Source organism: Microtus pennsylvanicus, chromosome 5 (genome assembly GCF_037038515.1).
Source record: "Microtus pennsylvanicus isolate mMicPen1 chromosome 5, mMicPen1.hap1, whole genome shotgun sequence".
NCBI classification, from domain to species: Eukaryota; Metazoa; Chordata; class Mammalia; order Rodentia; family Cricetidae; genus Microtus; species Microtus pennsylvanicus.
Window position 1 is genome coordinate 76,321,344 of NC_134583.1, and position 17,109 is coordinate 76,338,452.

The 17,109-nt window shown below is 47.4% G+C and overlaps 2 protein-coding genes across 4 annotated transcripts in view; one reads left to right on the forward strand and one right to left on the reverse strand.

Annotated features, from left to right (window-relative positions):
* The window catches only part of Insyn2a (inhibitory synaptic factor 2A), a 55,129-nt gene extending 39,682 nt beyond the window's left edge, over positions 1 to 15,447 (reverse strand). For both annotated transcript variants that reach the window (XM_075972581.1, XM_075972579.1), the window contains exon 1: positions 15,308 to 15,447. The gene's annotated coding sequence lies outside the window, so the exon portion shown is untranslated. The remainder of the gene's footprint in view (positions 1 to 15,307) is intronic.
* Dock1 (dedicator of cytokinesis 1) overlaps positions 1 to 17,109 on the forward strand; it is a 496,042-nt gene that overhangs the window by 249,590 nt on the left and 229,343 nt on the right. The gene's annotated exons all lie outside the window — the stretch shown is intronic.

Consider the following 17,109-nt stretch of genomic DNA (forward strand, 5'->3'; position numbering starts at 1 on the left):
GTTATACTTCTGCTACACTGGCCTTTGCTGCCTTGCAAGCCACAGGTGTTTGCAGCGTGAAAGACTCAGAGGCACATCCGATCCCCAACTCTTCATAATATTGCTGAACACTAATGGGTTTGGGGGAGGTACCCTAAAATCACCTCTGCAGCCTGTGGTTCAATTTCCACCATGGTTAGTTACTCAGCTGCTGCTCTACTGGCAGGTTAGGCAGATGACCGGCTGATGCTGCATGGGCTCTGAGCAGTGCAGAACGCTCAGCAGCCGCAGTCAGCAGTGGCCCTAGCTTCTTCCAGAGAATGGAAGCACACCTTCCTTCCAGTGTGACAGCCGGCAATGTCACCAAGGGAGCGTCACCACCATGACAACCCTGCATTAGCCTTTCCAACCATGAATGCCCAAGGCTTCTATTGTCCCGGAGTTACGGCCTCAGAATGAAGGCTTTCAAGTAAGATGCTGGGGATATCTGCAGACGTCTGTAATCTGAAACTCAACCTCCAGGACAGGTTTAGAGAGGAGGGAATAGGAGTAGAATGGACCAGAGATGTAATACATTAATAGCAAGACTCATACAGTGGAGGTGGGGATTGTGCCCAGGGGTCGAGGGCAGCAGGGCAAGCCTGCCAGAACAGATAATAGCTATCCTTCAGGGACACTTACCCCCGAAAAGTAAAAGACATAGACTCAGAAGTTGGTGCTAGGGAAGAGCCTTGGAACCTGGGGCCATAAGAAAATTAAATCCTAACCCCCATTCTTATCTGTGACTGTTCTTTGGCTCCCTTGCCATCTAGGTGTGTCAGAATGTATCGTGCCATCGTTGTGAAGGAGACCTTCATACTAGGGGAAATTTGAAAGAGAGAGCATTTTTACAAAAAGCAATTTACTAGTAATTTTTCAGCCTTTTTCCCTGCCAGTCCTGAAAAATGTGTGTCTGAGTAAGTTTGTCCTGCCTCACTATCCATCATCAGGGTTTGCCAGGAACTGCACTGAAATAATTTCCCTACATCACTCTGCTGGTTTGCTGAGTGGTAGTCCAGACCATCAAACTCATAAAACAAATCAGAAGAATTAATTGCTGGTGGTAAAAGCAAAATAATAAAAAACAAAACTCTCAGCTTTTCCTGCTCTACAGAGTTGCTAGCTAAGTATGTAAAAAGACTATTCCCTTGTTAGGGAAAATAAAGATAAATAATAAGGAAGTTCTTTGCTTTAGTGGGCCTGCACTGGGGGTTTGACCCTAGGGCCTTATGCTTGCTGGGCGGGTTTGAAGATTGATTTTTTATCTTTTTTTACTATGCGTACGTGTATGAGTCGAGATGCTCCAAAAAGGCCAGAGGCGTTGGAAGCGCCTGGAGCAGGAATTATGGGCCCTTGTGAGCTGCCAGTCATGGGAGCTGGGAATTGTGCTCGTGTCCTCCACAGGAGCAGTGCGTGTGCTTTATTGCTGAGCCATCTCGCTGGGCCCTATGCATGCACCATGTGTGCTAACAAATGCCAGCCTATGCCTGTACATTTCACTCCCATCTTCTCATTTGACCCTCAGAATCCCCCTGCCTGCTGGGGAGACTCCAAGGCTATCCTCATCCTTCCTCTACGTGGAGACTTGGAAGGGCACAGCTGGTGGCCTGAATAAGTCCCTTTGAATAACATTCTCTAAAAATCTGTCCTAAGCGGAGCGATCTGTCACTTGGCCTGACCCCTGGTCAACTTTAAGAAGCATCAGCTAAGTTGGGCATGGTAGCATGTACCTGCAATTCCAACACATAGGAGGCAGGGACAAGAGGATCATTGCAAGTTTGAGACCAGCTTGGTCTACACAAAGATTCTGGGCTAGCCAGTGGTAATGATAATTTAATGATAATAATATTAATAACAATAATAAAGTATCAGACATCTGAAAAGTGAATGAGTCAGCCTTCTGGCCTTCTCATATTATGTATCAAGGGTGGGTTATGAAAGACCTCCAGTGGTCCTGGAACATGTCTGTCACTGGTGCATAAGGGTTGCCTTGAAGTTCGAGGTGACTGTCAGACTTGAATTGCATCTCTAACATGGCTTCCTTGGGTAGGTCACCCCATAGAGCTAGAGGTGCTGTTCCTTTGGGCGAATCTCTTAATCTGCAGAGCAGCGAGAGTCCATAACCTGTGTTAGATTTAATGGGAAATGCTTTGGGAAAGTGGCAAGTCATGGTTGGGCCTGCCTGGCTCAGGGAAATCTAGATGCTGTTGAGCTGTGTAGAATATAAATGTCTTAATTACTCTCAAATTAAATTTCATAATCAAATGTGAGCTGTAAATATATAAACCCTGTAGTCTTAGATTAGCGATGCCGTGTCATCTCTGTACTGTTTTAAATTAATAACACAGATAAAAACGCGCTCAGTTCAACAGCCCAACAATAGGTAAACAGTCAAGTAAATGATGCTGTATCCCCACTCGCTGTGACCATTAAAATAATCATTATAAAGAAGGCGTGGTATCGCCACAAAACAGGCGCTAATGTTAAGTGAAGGAAAATGGCCTACCAAGTTTAGCTGGGGAAAAGGAAATAAACCAAAGTGGTTGCTGTTGCATTTAAACATTGTCTTTCGGAAGAGTGTCTTACCTGTGTTTTTTTGACATAAGGCTGTTGCTACTTTACTTTTCTTGTTAAAACTCATGGAGCAAAGCACCCCTTCTGCAGGTCTTTGTAAGTATGAACACTCTCAAAGTCCCAGAAAGGATCAGGCAGTCCCCAAAGGCCTTCTTTGATCGTGCCGAGAAAGTGCTGAATTTTAGTGATGGTAGTGTGTGTCTGTGCTTGTATGTCTAGGTACTTGAGTGTATACATATGCTCTCATGGGTTGGAGAATTAGCAGACCATGCCAGCAATCCAGAAAACTTACTATGAAGAAGAAAACTGCCACTGGTTTGAATTTATAATCAAATCGATTTGCCTTGTGGGCTGTGATGAGCAGCTCCAGAAGTTTGGGGTCTCATCAGCTGACGGGAAAGACTCTCGCTTCTATTCTGCCATTGTAAAATGTCTCATCCTTCGCAGGATTCCTATGTGCTCCTCTAATGTGGTATGTGTGTCTTGATTGGTCCTCTGACAGGTGGGACTGTAGAGAAACTACCTGCCTTGTGGTGTTCCGTCACTGTCTATAGCCTAAGAGCCAGCAAGTCACCCCATGAATGTGGATCGCGACTGCATGAAATTGCCAGCTTCCCAATGGCTCTCCCACAGTCGAGGCACCTTGGAGCCAGAGATGCTGGCTGCGGTTCAAGATTAATTGGGTCAACATTTTATTCCACATGCTGAGGAAAGGCCTGTGCAGTAGGCTCCTCAGAGTGGGGAAAAGGGGCAAGTGGATGAGCTTTACCGTGGAGCTTCCCAGTGGGGAAGGAAGGTAAGCTCTCCCTCGCTCCAGGACCCCTGTTTATAGGGGAAGCTTTAATGCAGTAACCTAGTTCACAGTCCTGAAGCCCACTTGTCTTGAGGCAGAGACCACCACATAGATGTTAGAATGGGTCTCGGCTTCACGGTCTACATTAATTTAACACATGGAGATGCCCTTTTCCCAACACTTGTTCTGTCTTCAGAGGCCAGATCTGACTGGAGAGGGTGATTCTAAGTACATTCAGATGTCTCTCTTGGGTCGGCCGGAAGTGAGGGAACAGCTCCAGGGACAGCAACCTAGCTGTGGTAGGAAATCAGGGAAGACACAGCCTGCTTGTGTTCTTGTTCTCGTTCTTTCTGTCCCTTCCTTCCTCCCTCCACCTCTCTCTAGGCTGACCTTGAGCTTACTAACAGTATTTGAGGATGACCTTGAATCGCCACCTCTGGTGCTGGGATTATAGGTATATGCCTATGGCTCATTTACTTGATGCTGGGAATCAGTGTGTTGGGCATACAAGGCAAGCCATCTACCAACTGAACTACATCCTCTCCCTCTCTTACTGGATGGAATATCGAAGGGTAACCTGAACCTTTATGAACTGGTGCCTCTCTAGTCTGAAATTGGGAAGAGTGATATTTTGAGGTAAAATGCAGTTTTGGGGGCAGAAGAAACCCTGTCTCCACTGGGGCTCTGGTGTGCCCTTATCTGTGTCATTAGAACATCTCTCACCAAGAGAGAGCCTTGGAAAAGTCACCCCAACGCTGCAAACCACAGCTATCATGGGTGCACACTGTCCTGCACTGTGAGCCGGCACAGAGGCATGAGGTGTGTGCCTGGTCCAGGCGTGGATACCTTGGGTCTGGTGTGGAGGCTTCAGAACAGTGGCTGTCAACCTGTGAGATGTGACCCCTTTGGGAACAGAACAACCCTTTCACAGGGGTCTCCTAAGATGATTGCAAAACACAGACAGTTACATTACGGTTCATAACGGTAGGAATGAATCTACACTTATGAAGTAGCAATAAAAATAGTTTTGTTGTCAGGGGTCACCACAACATGAGGAACTGTATTAAAGGGTTGCAGCATTAGGAAGGTTGAGAACCACTGCTTTAGAAGATCTAGAAACCAGTCCTCTTCAAGGAAGCAGACTCTTCCCTTCACTAAGGTTCCATCCAAGACAGTAACCTTTGTTTACCCACTTCCAAATGGCATCTGAGCTGGTAGAAAGCAATTAACAGAATGTTATGATTGTCTGAAAAATCAGCTGGGAACCCTGCCTCGCTACCTTAATTATGCTGAACCCAAACTGGGTTGTGTGTTCCTGTGTCCTGCGAACACTTTACCCACCAAACCATCTTTCCAGCCCCAGTGCACAATACCCCTTTAACTCCTGATTTATTGGAACCTGAGAATGGAATACTGACTTTTCCTCCCTGTCCCTCAAAGTGCCTTATGCAAGCAGAACCTTCCCTGCTACACTTCACTTTCATCTCAGGATACCATACTGGGACATCCAGGGCAGGATTTTGGTATATAAGTAGCCATGTACAATAGAAGTCATTTAGAATTGAAGATACAATCTGTCTTTCTGGCAAGGCCACGCAGGTCTCTGTCTCTTAGCCTCAAACAGATCCCCACCCCTGTATTCTCCTAGGTTTGGCCAGGATGTTGAATAGGTCTGAATTCACAGCAGAGGTAGCTAAGCCAAGAAGAAAGAGCCGTGAGTGCTTCTTATAATCGGCTTCTATTCATAAGCTGGTTGCTGAATGTAGAGAAAATGTCTTGCCCTAAGAATGCATGTGGACGGTTCCCTGGCTGTACAGAGCTATAGTGTCTGTGACCTGGCTAGCCCTCATACTTTTCCTTGACCCAGGTCTAATGTGGAAAGATAGCCTGCTTTGAATTCTGAAGGCCTTCCGACTCATAGGCTACAAATGTTAGAGGGTGCTTTAATTCAGAGTAACTCAAAGTCTGAATCAGGGGAGCCACCTTCTTCCTTTCCCTGAAGCTGATGGCTGGTGAGGGTGACCTCAGAAATTGCTCACTGCCCTGAAGATTGTTTTGTCAGTTTAAACAAGACTTAAGGGCTAGGGAGATGGCTCAGTTGGTAAAGTGCTTTCAAGGACTTGAGTTTGATCCTGACAACAGATGTAAAAAAAGCCAGGAGTGGTGTGTGAGTTTCTAATCCCAGCACCGGGGAACTGTGGACAAGCCGATCACCAGGGCTGCCTCTCCTAATAGATAAGAGAACACATCTGAACAAACAAAGTGGAGGGCTCCCGAGGAGGACCTCTTGAGTGGACATGCACACGCCCAGAAACACACACACACACACACATACAGACAGACTTAACTTAGTCAGAAAGAGCATGCATACTTAATTGCTTGGGAAATGCAAAGTGAAGAAATACTCTGATCAGAATGACTGACAATTATTTATTGCAGGTCTGCAAAGGTCCAAGTTTCAATGTTCAGAAAGTAAGTACAAGCCGGGCATGGTGGCACATGCCTTTAATCTTAGGACTAGGAAGCCAAGGTAGGCAGATCTCTGAATTCGAGCCAGCCTGGTCTAAAGAGCGAATTCCAAGACAGTCTGGGTTACACAGAGAAAATTTATCTTGGAAAAAAAAAAACCCAACAAATAAAATAGAAAGAAAAAAAATGTGTCCTCTCTAGTAGTGGGGAAGAGAGAATAAATTGCCTGCATGTTGTATGCTTTTTAGACTGGGCCACCCCAATAGTTGTCATAATTTTTTCATTAAAATAATCTCATCTGTCATGAATCCTAGTATTTTCTCTTCTTTTCTATAGCGGTTAGTTGATTCTTTTTCTTTCTTTACAGCAGCAATTAACTGTCTGCCTTATTTTATTCATATCAAAAAATTAGCTGCTACTTTACAACATGGGAATGCAGGCATCTCTCACATGCTCTGTCTTCCACTTTGAAGGTCTGTCTCCTGTGTGTGTGGACTTTAGCAATGTCCCGGTGGCACAGAGTGGGCCCTGTGGTGCTTCTTGAGAGGTGGTTAGTGTGGTCCATCTTCAACCTAGGAACACAGCTACCATGCTTACCTCCGCTGAGCTTGAACAAAGGTCTTAGAGGCAGCCTCTAGACCCGTCTTGCACCAAACCCCTGCTTAAATTGCTGAACCATCTTCCAGCAAGCAAACTGCTAACAGTTTGACCTCTTCATGTCAATCCTGCATATTCCCAGAGTATCCCCCACTATCTCTTATGTCTCGTTGCTGTTGTTTCTCTATTGACTTCCCTTCCATACCATTCTCCTCCTCATCTTAGTCTCTGTACCTCTCCTGAAGTCTACCTTCCATTCTTCCTCCCATCCGTGTTTGGGATGGCTCTAAGTAAAGGTGTTTCTCCTCTCGGCAGAGCCCAGTCCAGTGGAAAATCTTGTTGTCTTTAAAGCCTTCTTAACTCCTTCCTACCCAAGTCTAGGCTCTTATTTCTCATCACTACTCAAGAATCCCCACTAACAAAGTTTTGACATCCCCACACCATGTCTAGAACACACTGTGGTCATCCCTACTATGTGTCTTTTCTTCCCTTGGCTCACATTCCAGAGATGAGCCTCATTCTCCACTCGTGGCTCATTGCGTTTAGATGGGATAGACTTTGTCTTGCTTCTTCAGGGCTGTTCCAGGCATTTATATGTCCAAGGTAACCAGACAGCCTAATGGGTGCTGGGCACATGTGAAACAGTGAGGCATCATCCTCAGCAATGTGTCATCCAGCTGGGAGTTACACTCAGTGCATCCTTCCTGAAGGTACTAGGGACAAGTTGCTGAGAGTGATCCTGGGAATGTGGGCGACTACACTTGAAAACATGCAGAGAGCAGCTAAGTGTTTGGACAAGGCCTACTCAGCAGCTTCCCTGCCTTGTACCCAGCCATCCTTCAATACTTGCTGAGTGATTTGAGAATATAAATGTACATCATCCTTGGAGCAGAGGCCCTTCCCATGATCTGGTCAAGGAGCCTCTGGATGAGTATGCAGTATTAGTGATTTCCAAGAATTCTGTCTACATTCCCTGAAGAGCTTGGCTGTGTAATAAACCCTGGGTAGGAATAAGAGAAAGAACAAGTTTTCATTAAGTTTGAAGAAACCACTACCTGGAGTTATGCAATGTATTTTCCCCTGATGATGCAAGAGAAAGAGATAGCATACATACAAGAATATGGAGATGGTCTATGAATGGGGCCAGTTTTACGTTTCACTGTGAAGCCGAGCAGGTACTTGATGACATATTCCTTGCAGCCATTTCGACTTGCTAACAGTGTATTTGTTCTGATGATTTCCAACTATCTTCTTAGGAATATGATGTAGTTCCCAAATAAATTAAGAATTTAATTCACGCGGCTCAGTGGCTTTCGAGTCATATAAAAATTTCAGAGCGTAACATCTTTCATAATCCCAGCCTTCTGACCAGCTATAGAGGAGGCACCCTTGACCTTTGAGTGGCAAACATTGTAGGGTCCAAAGCACAACAGTAAACCTTAGTACCCCAAAAGTGCATCAAAGTCTGGATGGAATCACATTCATTTTCCAAGCCCTGTATGTGACCTGAAAATATAAATATGGATTACTAAGTACCATCAGTCCTTAAGAGTATAATCAGTCCCTGCCATTACTTATCTACTAAGATGAATGTGTGGCCAGAAAAACATATAGCTAGGATGACAGACACATTGGTGGACAGAGACAGGCGCGTTCTGACAGAAGAAGCAATGATGGGGCAGTTGAACTACGGTACATTTTGTTCATTCTGCACTTGAGGGAGGTATAGAGAGCTTCCGTGGCCTTGAGCCTCACTCTCAGATTTTTGGCAGCTTGGTTAGAGTTGCATAAATCTTTTCTCCACCCAGAGATTGGTGGGCACTTGATTCTTAGGCAGAACCAAAGCCAGGGCAGGCAACTGGGGTATGACACTCTCCTCATACAGAATGCTCAAGTGTCAATCTAGTGGGGAGGCCAAGCTGATATTCCTATGTTTGCCTCCATCTACAGCCCTCCATGGTGCAGGCGCCATGGTAATTTACAAATCATGGCAAGAAGAAAGAGAACAACAGAATAAGACATGAGCACAAGGCGGGCAATGAGTGGACTTCCGAATACAAGGCAAATGCTGATCTGACCCAATCCGTCATTGTCCCTGCTGCTTGTTGCTCTTCTTGATGCTTTCTTTGGAGGAGGATCTGAGTGCTGATGAGGTGGAGCCTTTTCCTGTGTGTGCATGCATGTATGCATGTGTGTGTTTAAAACAAGGAGTCTGTCTTGGCAAGTAAACAAAGCCCAATAAGTGGCTGTTCTCCCGCAGAAGGAAAAAAGCACGCCTTTTCCTTAAAGACTGATCCCTGGACTTGTTCTCTGCGATGGGTTAGGAACTGAAACTTATAAAAGAAAAAAGAAACTATATATTTAGTCCCCACCCCTATCCTGTTAAGTTAGTGTCTGGAGGTTAGAGACTAGGAAGCATTATATATTTTTTAAACTCCTTGGATCACTTTCTATTTATTGGTTTTTGTTTTGTTTTTGAGATAGGATTTCACTGTGTAGCTTTGGCTGTTCTGGAGCTCGTGTTGATTGATTAGGCCGGTTTTGGCCTCATAGAGATCCACTTGCCTCAGAATCCTCAGTGCTGGGATTAAAGAGATGCAGAAGCATTGCTGGCTTCCTCGGATCATTTTGATAGTGCATTTATGAAGATAAACCACTGGCTTGTGCCCTTCATTATTTCCTTCCCCCACCTCCTTGATATCTTCTTCACTTTTGATTTAAAAATTTTTATTATTAATATGTGTGTTTGTGCCAGCACCTGATCATATGCCATAGAGGGCCATGGGGCATCGTCCCTGTCGAGTAAGACTGGGTCATATTTGCACAGATTCAATGATGTCATCGCTCTACATAACCCTGGGTAAATTTGCCACATCAGTGAATCTGACAGACACAGTAAATAGAGATGTACTCAGAGGAGAGTTAATACATACAAAGAGAAATACAAATACCAAGACAAAAATAAACGGAGTGGAGGCACAAATTATTTTAGTGAGGTTATAGAACTAACAACCACTATTCAAACAGGCACACACGACAGTTGACAGGGAGAAGTCATAACACCCCCGTCTTAAATGGCCCTGACAAGAAACATGAAAGCTAGGACTTAAAAGTAAGACGCTGGTTGCCCTCAAAGTTTCCAACTCCCCATGCTTCCACTGGCAGCATTCCAAGAACTCTTCAGGACACTAAGTCCTGGACACAGTTTCAAGCTGTGGGAGCCTCAAGTTCATCATCAGTGGATGGTAGCCGTTTGTGTAGTGTGGTTTCAAGAAGACAGGAGGGAGGAATCGACATGTACCATCCTTGTACAGACTTTTCAGACAGTACTGAAGGAAAGGAAGTTGGTGTCACAGTCTCAAACTGAGATGTGAGGTTAAAGGTCCCGAGGCAGACACTGGGGGTCATAGCTTGGCCCAGTGAACTCTGGGAGAACTCTAGCGAAAATTCCCTTGAACTTGGGATGTCAGTTCTTGTGTGCAAGAGCTTTCATGGACGTGAAAGCAGGCAGTTAGGCTTGCTCTTCTTCTTGTTTGTTTCTCAAGGTAAGTCAGCTCAAAGACATTCTTCCCTTAAAACTCAGTCCCTACCCAAGTGGACTTTAGCAGAGAAGATCCCAATTGTGAACTGGGCAGAGGAAACTCAGCCCTTTAGCCATTTCTTTTCTAAACACAGCATGGTTAGACTATCTTCTTTTAAAAAATAAATAAATAAATAAATAAAGACAGGAAGAGTTGCTTCCAGCCAGGATTCCCCAGATTTCCAGTGAAATGACTGACTAGGTTTACTGTTAATAGCCTGATTAAATATTCATTGAGCACCTGTTACTAGATCCTACAGTGTCTCTTCTTTAAGGCTCTCTTTGAGTTGTGAGTCTTCAGGTCCATCCATCCATCCTTTCCTCCCTTTTTGAAAGTACTTTTGATGCTTTGAGTTAAGAGAAATGATTTCAAACAAACAAACAAAAACCCTCACCTTTTCATGTCGTATTTCCAGTTGAATACCCAGTCTCAAATTCCAGGGAATCACCACCCCTTTTTCCTGCTGGCTCCTCAACCTCTGGGTAGAACTTCAGTTAGTCCTCTACCGTTGCCATGGTACAGGATTCCACTGTTAAAGATCTGTCATAGCTGGCCCCTCTCTATCCAACCCCAGTGCTACCAACCATGTTTGGCACTAGTCAGTTCTCACCCCCGTTACCTTCTCAGCTGGCCTCTGGTTCCTTTTCTCTGGTTTCTATCTAGATACCAACACTTAGTTGTGATATACACTCTTGCTGAAAGCATCCTGGGAGGCCTGTCTTGCCCTTCTGGGTCCTTCTTAAAGTGGCTTCAAACCATGTCCGAGCACCCTGTGATGCTAAAACCCAAACCTTTGCCAAATGTCACTCCTCGTTCTTCCCTTGCTAGTCTCTTACTCTTCTTGTAACACCCAGTTGGTGTAAGCACTGGTGTCTATGTGCTGGGCCCAGGATCCTCTCTCAACCTGACACTTGAAGTCAGTCAAGGCGTCACTCACGCCAGAACTGTCCATCCTGATTCTCTCTTGTGAGTCTAGATGTCTTTGCATGTTTGCCACATCCTAGTCACCTCTTCTCTTCCTGCCGGTCCCAGATTCCTTGAAGGCCTTTCCTGCAGTCTTGAAATCCCCTGTTGCTTATCTGTCTACCTTGCCCATGTCTACTCCCTTCTAAAAGTCAGGTCTTTATAGTGCCAGTAAATTTCCAAGATTCCTAAAAGCACTAGAAAAAAAAAAAGCAGATCTCATGAAGCAGGCTGCAGATGCTATGAGCTGTCTAGAATCTACCCACTGAAAACCCGTGGAAGAGATTTTACAGCAGGACGGTTGACCCTTTCGGGATACTTCCAAGAACAATGCGTAGGGGACCTGTGTCACTTGCTGGAATGGACTAGGAATACCAAGTGAGCAATGGACCTGCTGTTCCTTAGAGTTTCCTCTTCACAGCTGCTGGCACGAGGGCCGCAACATCAGCCTGCCCTGTTGCTTCTCCGGGTCACTGAAGTGGAGAGAAATCAACTTTCATTTGCAAAGCTGCTTGCTACGTTTTCAGCGTTCTGCAGCTTTCTCTCTCACCCCTCCTGGTCTGTAGTTTACTGCTTTCATTTTTATGCCCTAGGCTAGATTATCAAAGGCTGGACTGGAATTTTCCATGGTAACTCCAATGCAAACTACGAGGAGCCTTTTGACGTGCTGTTGGGATCACTGTTGGTTGTTGTTTCTTTGCTTCATTTGTTAAAATAGTGGAACTTCTGTGACTGTACACCCTGCACAGATAAGCCTCTCGTCTTTTCTTTCTCAGCCTTCCCAATCCCAGAATGATGTGGCCACTGGACATGCCCATGAACATGCCATCCTTCAAATCCTCGGCTCCCTGTTCTACAAAAGCAATATCCAAATGATTACTTCAGAGAGAATCCTTTCCAGATCCTCATGAAGTAGTAGTATACTATCCACAAGGTTTATGGGGTAATTTGGAAACACAGCTCTTTCTTGTCCCCTATTTCTACTTTCTCCATATTCAAGTTCATGTTTCTCTCATGCCCAGCTGGGAATGAGTAGTCTCCAGTTCAGGCTGCAAATCCTGATAGCTTAGGACCCAGGTGACTGAATGACCAGGAGATGTCTCTGACATTCTGATGTTCCTTAATCTGAGGGCGGGGTCTTGGTTGCCTCCATGACCCCACCATGCCTTCTGTACCTTCAGGGAATGAAATGGTTATATCCTCAGACATGGTTGAGAGGTTCAAACCCAGACCTTGTGTGCCATACTGCTAATTTGTGAAATCATCCAGACAACTTGTTTATGTGATTTGCCAGGGCCACTGTAACTCGTACAAATCTGTATTCCATCCTCGAGGTAAAAAGTGTACTCATTAAAGGTCATGATGTTTTACCATATTTACATAAAGGGAGATTAAGCCTGGGTAAAGGCTTCTCTGAACACCGTGGAGACGTGTGTGTTGTCATGTCACATCGCTCATACTAAATTCTGCTTTAAAATATTGAAGCCACTCCATAATGTTATGAAATATTAAAATCAAACATGAAGGTTCCTCATCATAAATTATGTCAGCGAATCTGGGGTTGAAGAATGCAGATCTCTGGAACTACAGTAGAGGGTGGGGTGATGAACCCGGCTATCACATTTACGAAGGTTCTGTGGAAAACAGTCCTTCTTGTGTCTGGAAGTCCTATGGCCTTTCATTCCCAGGAGGATGTGAACCACTTTCATTCTGTATAATCGGTGCAGTACCTAAGCATCTCTGGCTTAGGTGTCTGCTGGGTTGGTCTAGAGTGTTAGAATTAAAGCCTCTGGTGACTCTTGTTACTGCTCTTCCGTGGCAAGGCCTGTCCTCAGAACTGCTGTACCGTGCTATGCCTCCGATCATTTCTGAGCATTATTGTCTGAACCCAACGTAAGTAATCTGCTTCTACCAGGGAGTTCGGTATCTGTCTCTCTCAACCAGATAGCCGTGCAATGGAACAAACAGGGATGCAAACATCTAGCAATGTGGATAAGTACCTGGCCTCTCGCTAGGATAGATTGGTATGTCCCAGCCTTCTCGTTATTTTCTGTGAACTCTACTGTGCAGGGGTCTTTTCTGGAGATGGAGATCTGTCAGCACAAGCCTTTCATTTACTTACGTAGTTCTTAAAATTTTGTCTACAAAGGGGAAGACAAAAGTCTAAAATTACTTTCATGGGGCAAAATAAGCCGCAGCAGAGAAGCTCTGTGGTAAACTGAGGTAATGGGATGGGCAGATTTTCATAGAGCTTTCTAGTGCTTGTCTTACTAGCCTGCGTCGTAACCACTAGTTATGTCTCTCAATGTGATAATGGACCTGATTTATGTCAAAACCCCAGTGTCTTAATCACGACAATAAAACAGAAAATCATGGCAACTGTTGTCCTTTTAAGACATTCTTTGCTTTTCAAGGACATCCTGTCTTTTAAGAGGAACCTTTGCAGATAAAAAAAAATTAAATTGAATCACTCTACCTTTTAATGGAAAGATGGATTTAATGAAGAAAACAAAACTCTCTATAGCTCACATAATTTATGCCAAATATTGTGACAGCTATGCTGGGCTCGCTCCCTCCCAGATTCAGTTCTGATAAACACGTCCTGGAGGGCAGTACCCTCTCATGGAAGTAGTAAACCCGGACTGTAAATTATTAATAACCGGTGAGGTATGCAGATGGCAGGACTTGCATTTTTTTTCCTTTGAGTTGTTTTGTGCACGTTTGCTAATCTTGCTTGCAAAAAAATATTGCAAAGATAAATATGAACTTTGAAAAGTAACATTCAACAGGATGCGAATATAAGAAATAGCACACCATGAATAGTAAAACCCAGCATGTTCCGCCTCTGCGGAGTGGAATGATTACTGGCTGATCAGCCTTTACCATCAGCTTCAGGAGGCAGTATCCTTTTTATTTATGAACTTCTCATTGCGGGGGGTGATCTAGGTTTTATGATCTGAATGGCATTTTTAGTCAAACCCCTAGTCCTGTAACCTTGACTGTGCCCTGGTCAGGTTGTGAAAAAGTAACCCCCAATCAAGTCATTTTTCCAAGGGAAAACCTTCACGCGGCTGACCTCAACCTGGTGCTAGCCCATGCCTGGTGCTCTGAAATGATCTTGTAGATTCTTAGCCAAGGCAGGGCTTGCCCAAAGTTCCTTCCCACTCTTGCCAGTTTCACCTCGGGATGCTTCGGCAGAATTTCAGCACCCATGCAGACAAGGTCAAATTAAACTGCTTCTGTTACTGCTTCTAGCTCATGAGCCCCGGAGGGCAGCCAATCCCCCAGCCCCAGCCCTGCACCAAGAGAGGGAAAGGGATCTGAGCCCTGGTCTGCAGGGAGTAAAAAGCACCCATTTTCTCCGTTATTTACTCCAGGGGTGCCTCTCCTCCCCCATTCCTGGCATCCCTTTATCACTGGCTCCATCTCCTTGTGGCATATTTTCAGGGTAGTAGAATGTTGAGGTCACAGGGAGAGGCTCTTTTTTCAAGCAGTGGAGACACTAGCCTGGAACCCCGAGCATGAACAAGCAAGATACAGAGTCTTATTCTTGACTTTGGGCTCTAGTCTCTGCCCCTGCTTGGGTCTGGCCCTTGTTCCCTCCTCTCTCCTGCCCTCACTAAGCTCCCTAGGTTCTGCAGCATAGGTTGGTTTCCCACGCTTGTGCAGGTCAGACATGGGATGCCAGACACGCAGAAGCTCAGCGGGTGCAGACCCCAGCCCGCAGCCCGGAGAAGGTGCCAATACCAGTTAAGCAAGAGAGACGAACATTTCACGTGGGCATTTTTGCCTTCGCTCCTGCTTTGGTCTCTGCTAAACGGCAGGCGGCAGGGCCCCTCTGCTCAGACTTATACCCCCCATCTCCCTGAAGTTAATCAGCTATACTGTACTTGGCTGTTCGCTTTAGTTTGGATAATACTTTCAGAACCTCGAACATTCCAGAGAGATGGTCCTCCCCAGAGCCCCCACCCCCTCCTGCCTAGTTCTGCCTGGCTAAGGATGCCCTGTGCTCACAAGGCTGTGGCGTTTGTCTAGAACAGACATCACATTCCCGCTCCTCCCATGCTGTCGCCAAAGTTGCCAGATGCCCCTGGGCGACCAGGTCCTGCCAGAGGCAGTTGCGTAACCTCGCCCCCCACCCCTGCCACTGCCTGCCACCGGGTCGGCTCTTGGCTACACCCTCCCGTCCCGGACCCAGGCAAAGCCGGTTTAGGGGCGAGTGCGTGCGCACGAGTCAGGGTCTGCACCCATCTGCCCGCGGTCAAGTGCAGCGGGCTCCGGGGCGCGGGAGGGTATATTGGGCTCCGCTTACCTTTGGCTGCTTACTGATAAGTGGAGGTCGGTGCAGCGCCGGGCTCGGGCATGTCTTGCCGCGGACCCTGGCAAGCCTGGCGCGGCACGGAGCACACGGGGCAGAGCATCCACGGCAAAGATCGCCGGGCTCGTGCCGAAGGAGGATCGGCTCCGGGGACTTGGCCAGCTGCGTGCTCGCCGCCCGCCCCCTCCACTGCCACGGGCCCGGCCCGCCCGGCCCGGCCGGCCCCCGCGCCGCAGCTCGAGTCCCTCCGGCTCCTGCTCAGCGACGCGCGCGGGGAGGCAGTGGCTCGGCCGGCTCCGGGGACGCCCGCGCGCTCGCCCGATCGCGGCGCGGCGAAGCCAGCCACAGCCACCCGGCTCCGTGCTCCTCAGATGTCCTCATTTACTGCAATTGTCTTCGGCGAGATCCGGGAGTCGGGCCGGGCGGAGGGGGCGGGGAGGTGGAGGGAGCGGGAAGGGAGTCCTGGCCGCTGCTCCAGGTCCTGGCCACTCTGTGGAGCCTGTCGGCAGAGGACTGAAGAGAGGGCGCCCGGAGCTGCGCGCCAGCAGCCTGTGCGCTCGCCTGCCACCGAGGCGGGCGGAGCCCCGGGGCCCATGGGGCGGGGGTGGGGCGGGGGCGGGCCGGGCCGCGTGCGTGGGGCGGGGGCCCGGCGCGTGGAGGAGCCCCTCCAGCCGGAGCCAGATCTCGGGCAGGAGGAGGAGAAGGAGGAGGTGCTGAAAGCAGCCGCTGGCAGCCGCCTGCGCGCGGAGCTCCTCTGCCACATCCTGGGGTTTCTGGGCTGCAGGCGGCGCTGCGAGGCCCCTGGAACTTGTTGAGTCTACCCGGGAGCCACCTCAGGAGCCTGCAGGCAGGCGCCGGGCCCTTTTGATTTCTCCATCTGGAGCAGGCTGCCTTCAGGAGACCCGGTTTGATGTGTTCAACCAACCTCCCCCTGCTGGGTGGTGAAAGCCCTAGGTGGGAGTGGTCATGGGGGCCAGGCGCTTGCCCCCTCACCTGCAGATCTGTCTTTGGAGAGGTTGGGGGTTAGGGCTCCCCTTCTGCATTTCTATGTCTGTGATCAACTAGGAATCCACCCTTCAAATAAGAACTGGAAGGCAAACCTGCTTAGTGGTCTAGGGGACAAAGTCAAGAGTGCTTGTCTGCCTGCCTGCCCGTCAGGTCTCTTGCATGCTGATAATTTGGGGACATTTTTACCATATGGGGACATTTTTACTGCCCCTCGCCTGAACCTCCTTGACCCACTGTCTCCCTTTCTCTGCAGAGGCAGTGGGAGGAGGTAGTTGTGTTTGTTTTGATCAGAGTTAACTACACTTGGGGAAGACATTTCTCATGAACAAAGGCACTGCTCTCCTCCCTTATCCCCGACTCCACCAGTCTGGTCTTGTGAGCTTCCAGCTACAGGCTCCCTGATGCCTAGCAGGGTTGAGTGGCAGGCACTGGGACTACATATCCCTGGGTGCAGGTCTCCTAGCCCTACCTAATCCTAGGACATACTTGAGAGTAGCCCTATGGTTTACAAGAGAGGGGCAGAGCATGGTGGTAAGAAATGACCCATGAATGGGTTCAGATATGAACTGCTCTTACTCACCACCACCCCCCCACACACACATACACCACCACCACACACCTTGCCAGATAGGAGACAGGCTCTTTCTTGTTTCTACATATTCTTTTATCCCTGTATTCCATCTTAGTACTCCAGGGCTGCACATTGCTCTATCCTCATGCAATGTGCTGATAGAGACTCGCTCCCTTCTCCATATATAGACGCAGCTCTTTTAAAGGGCTTTCTATGA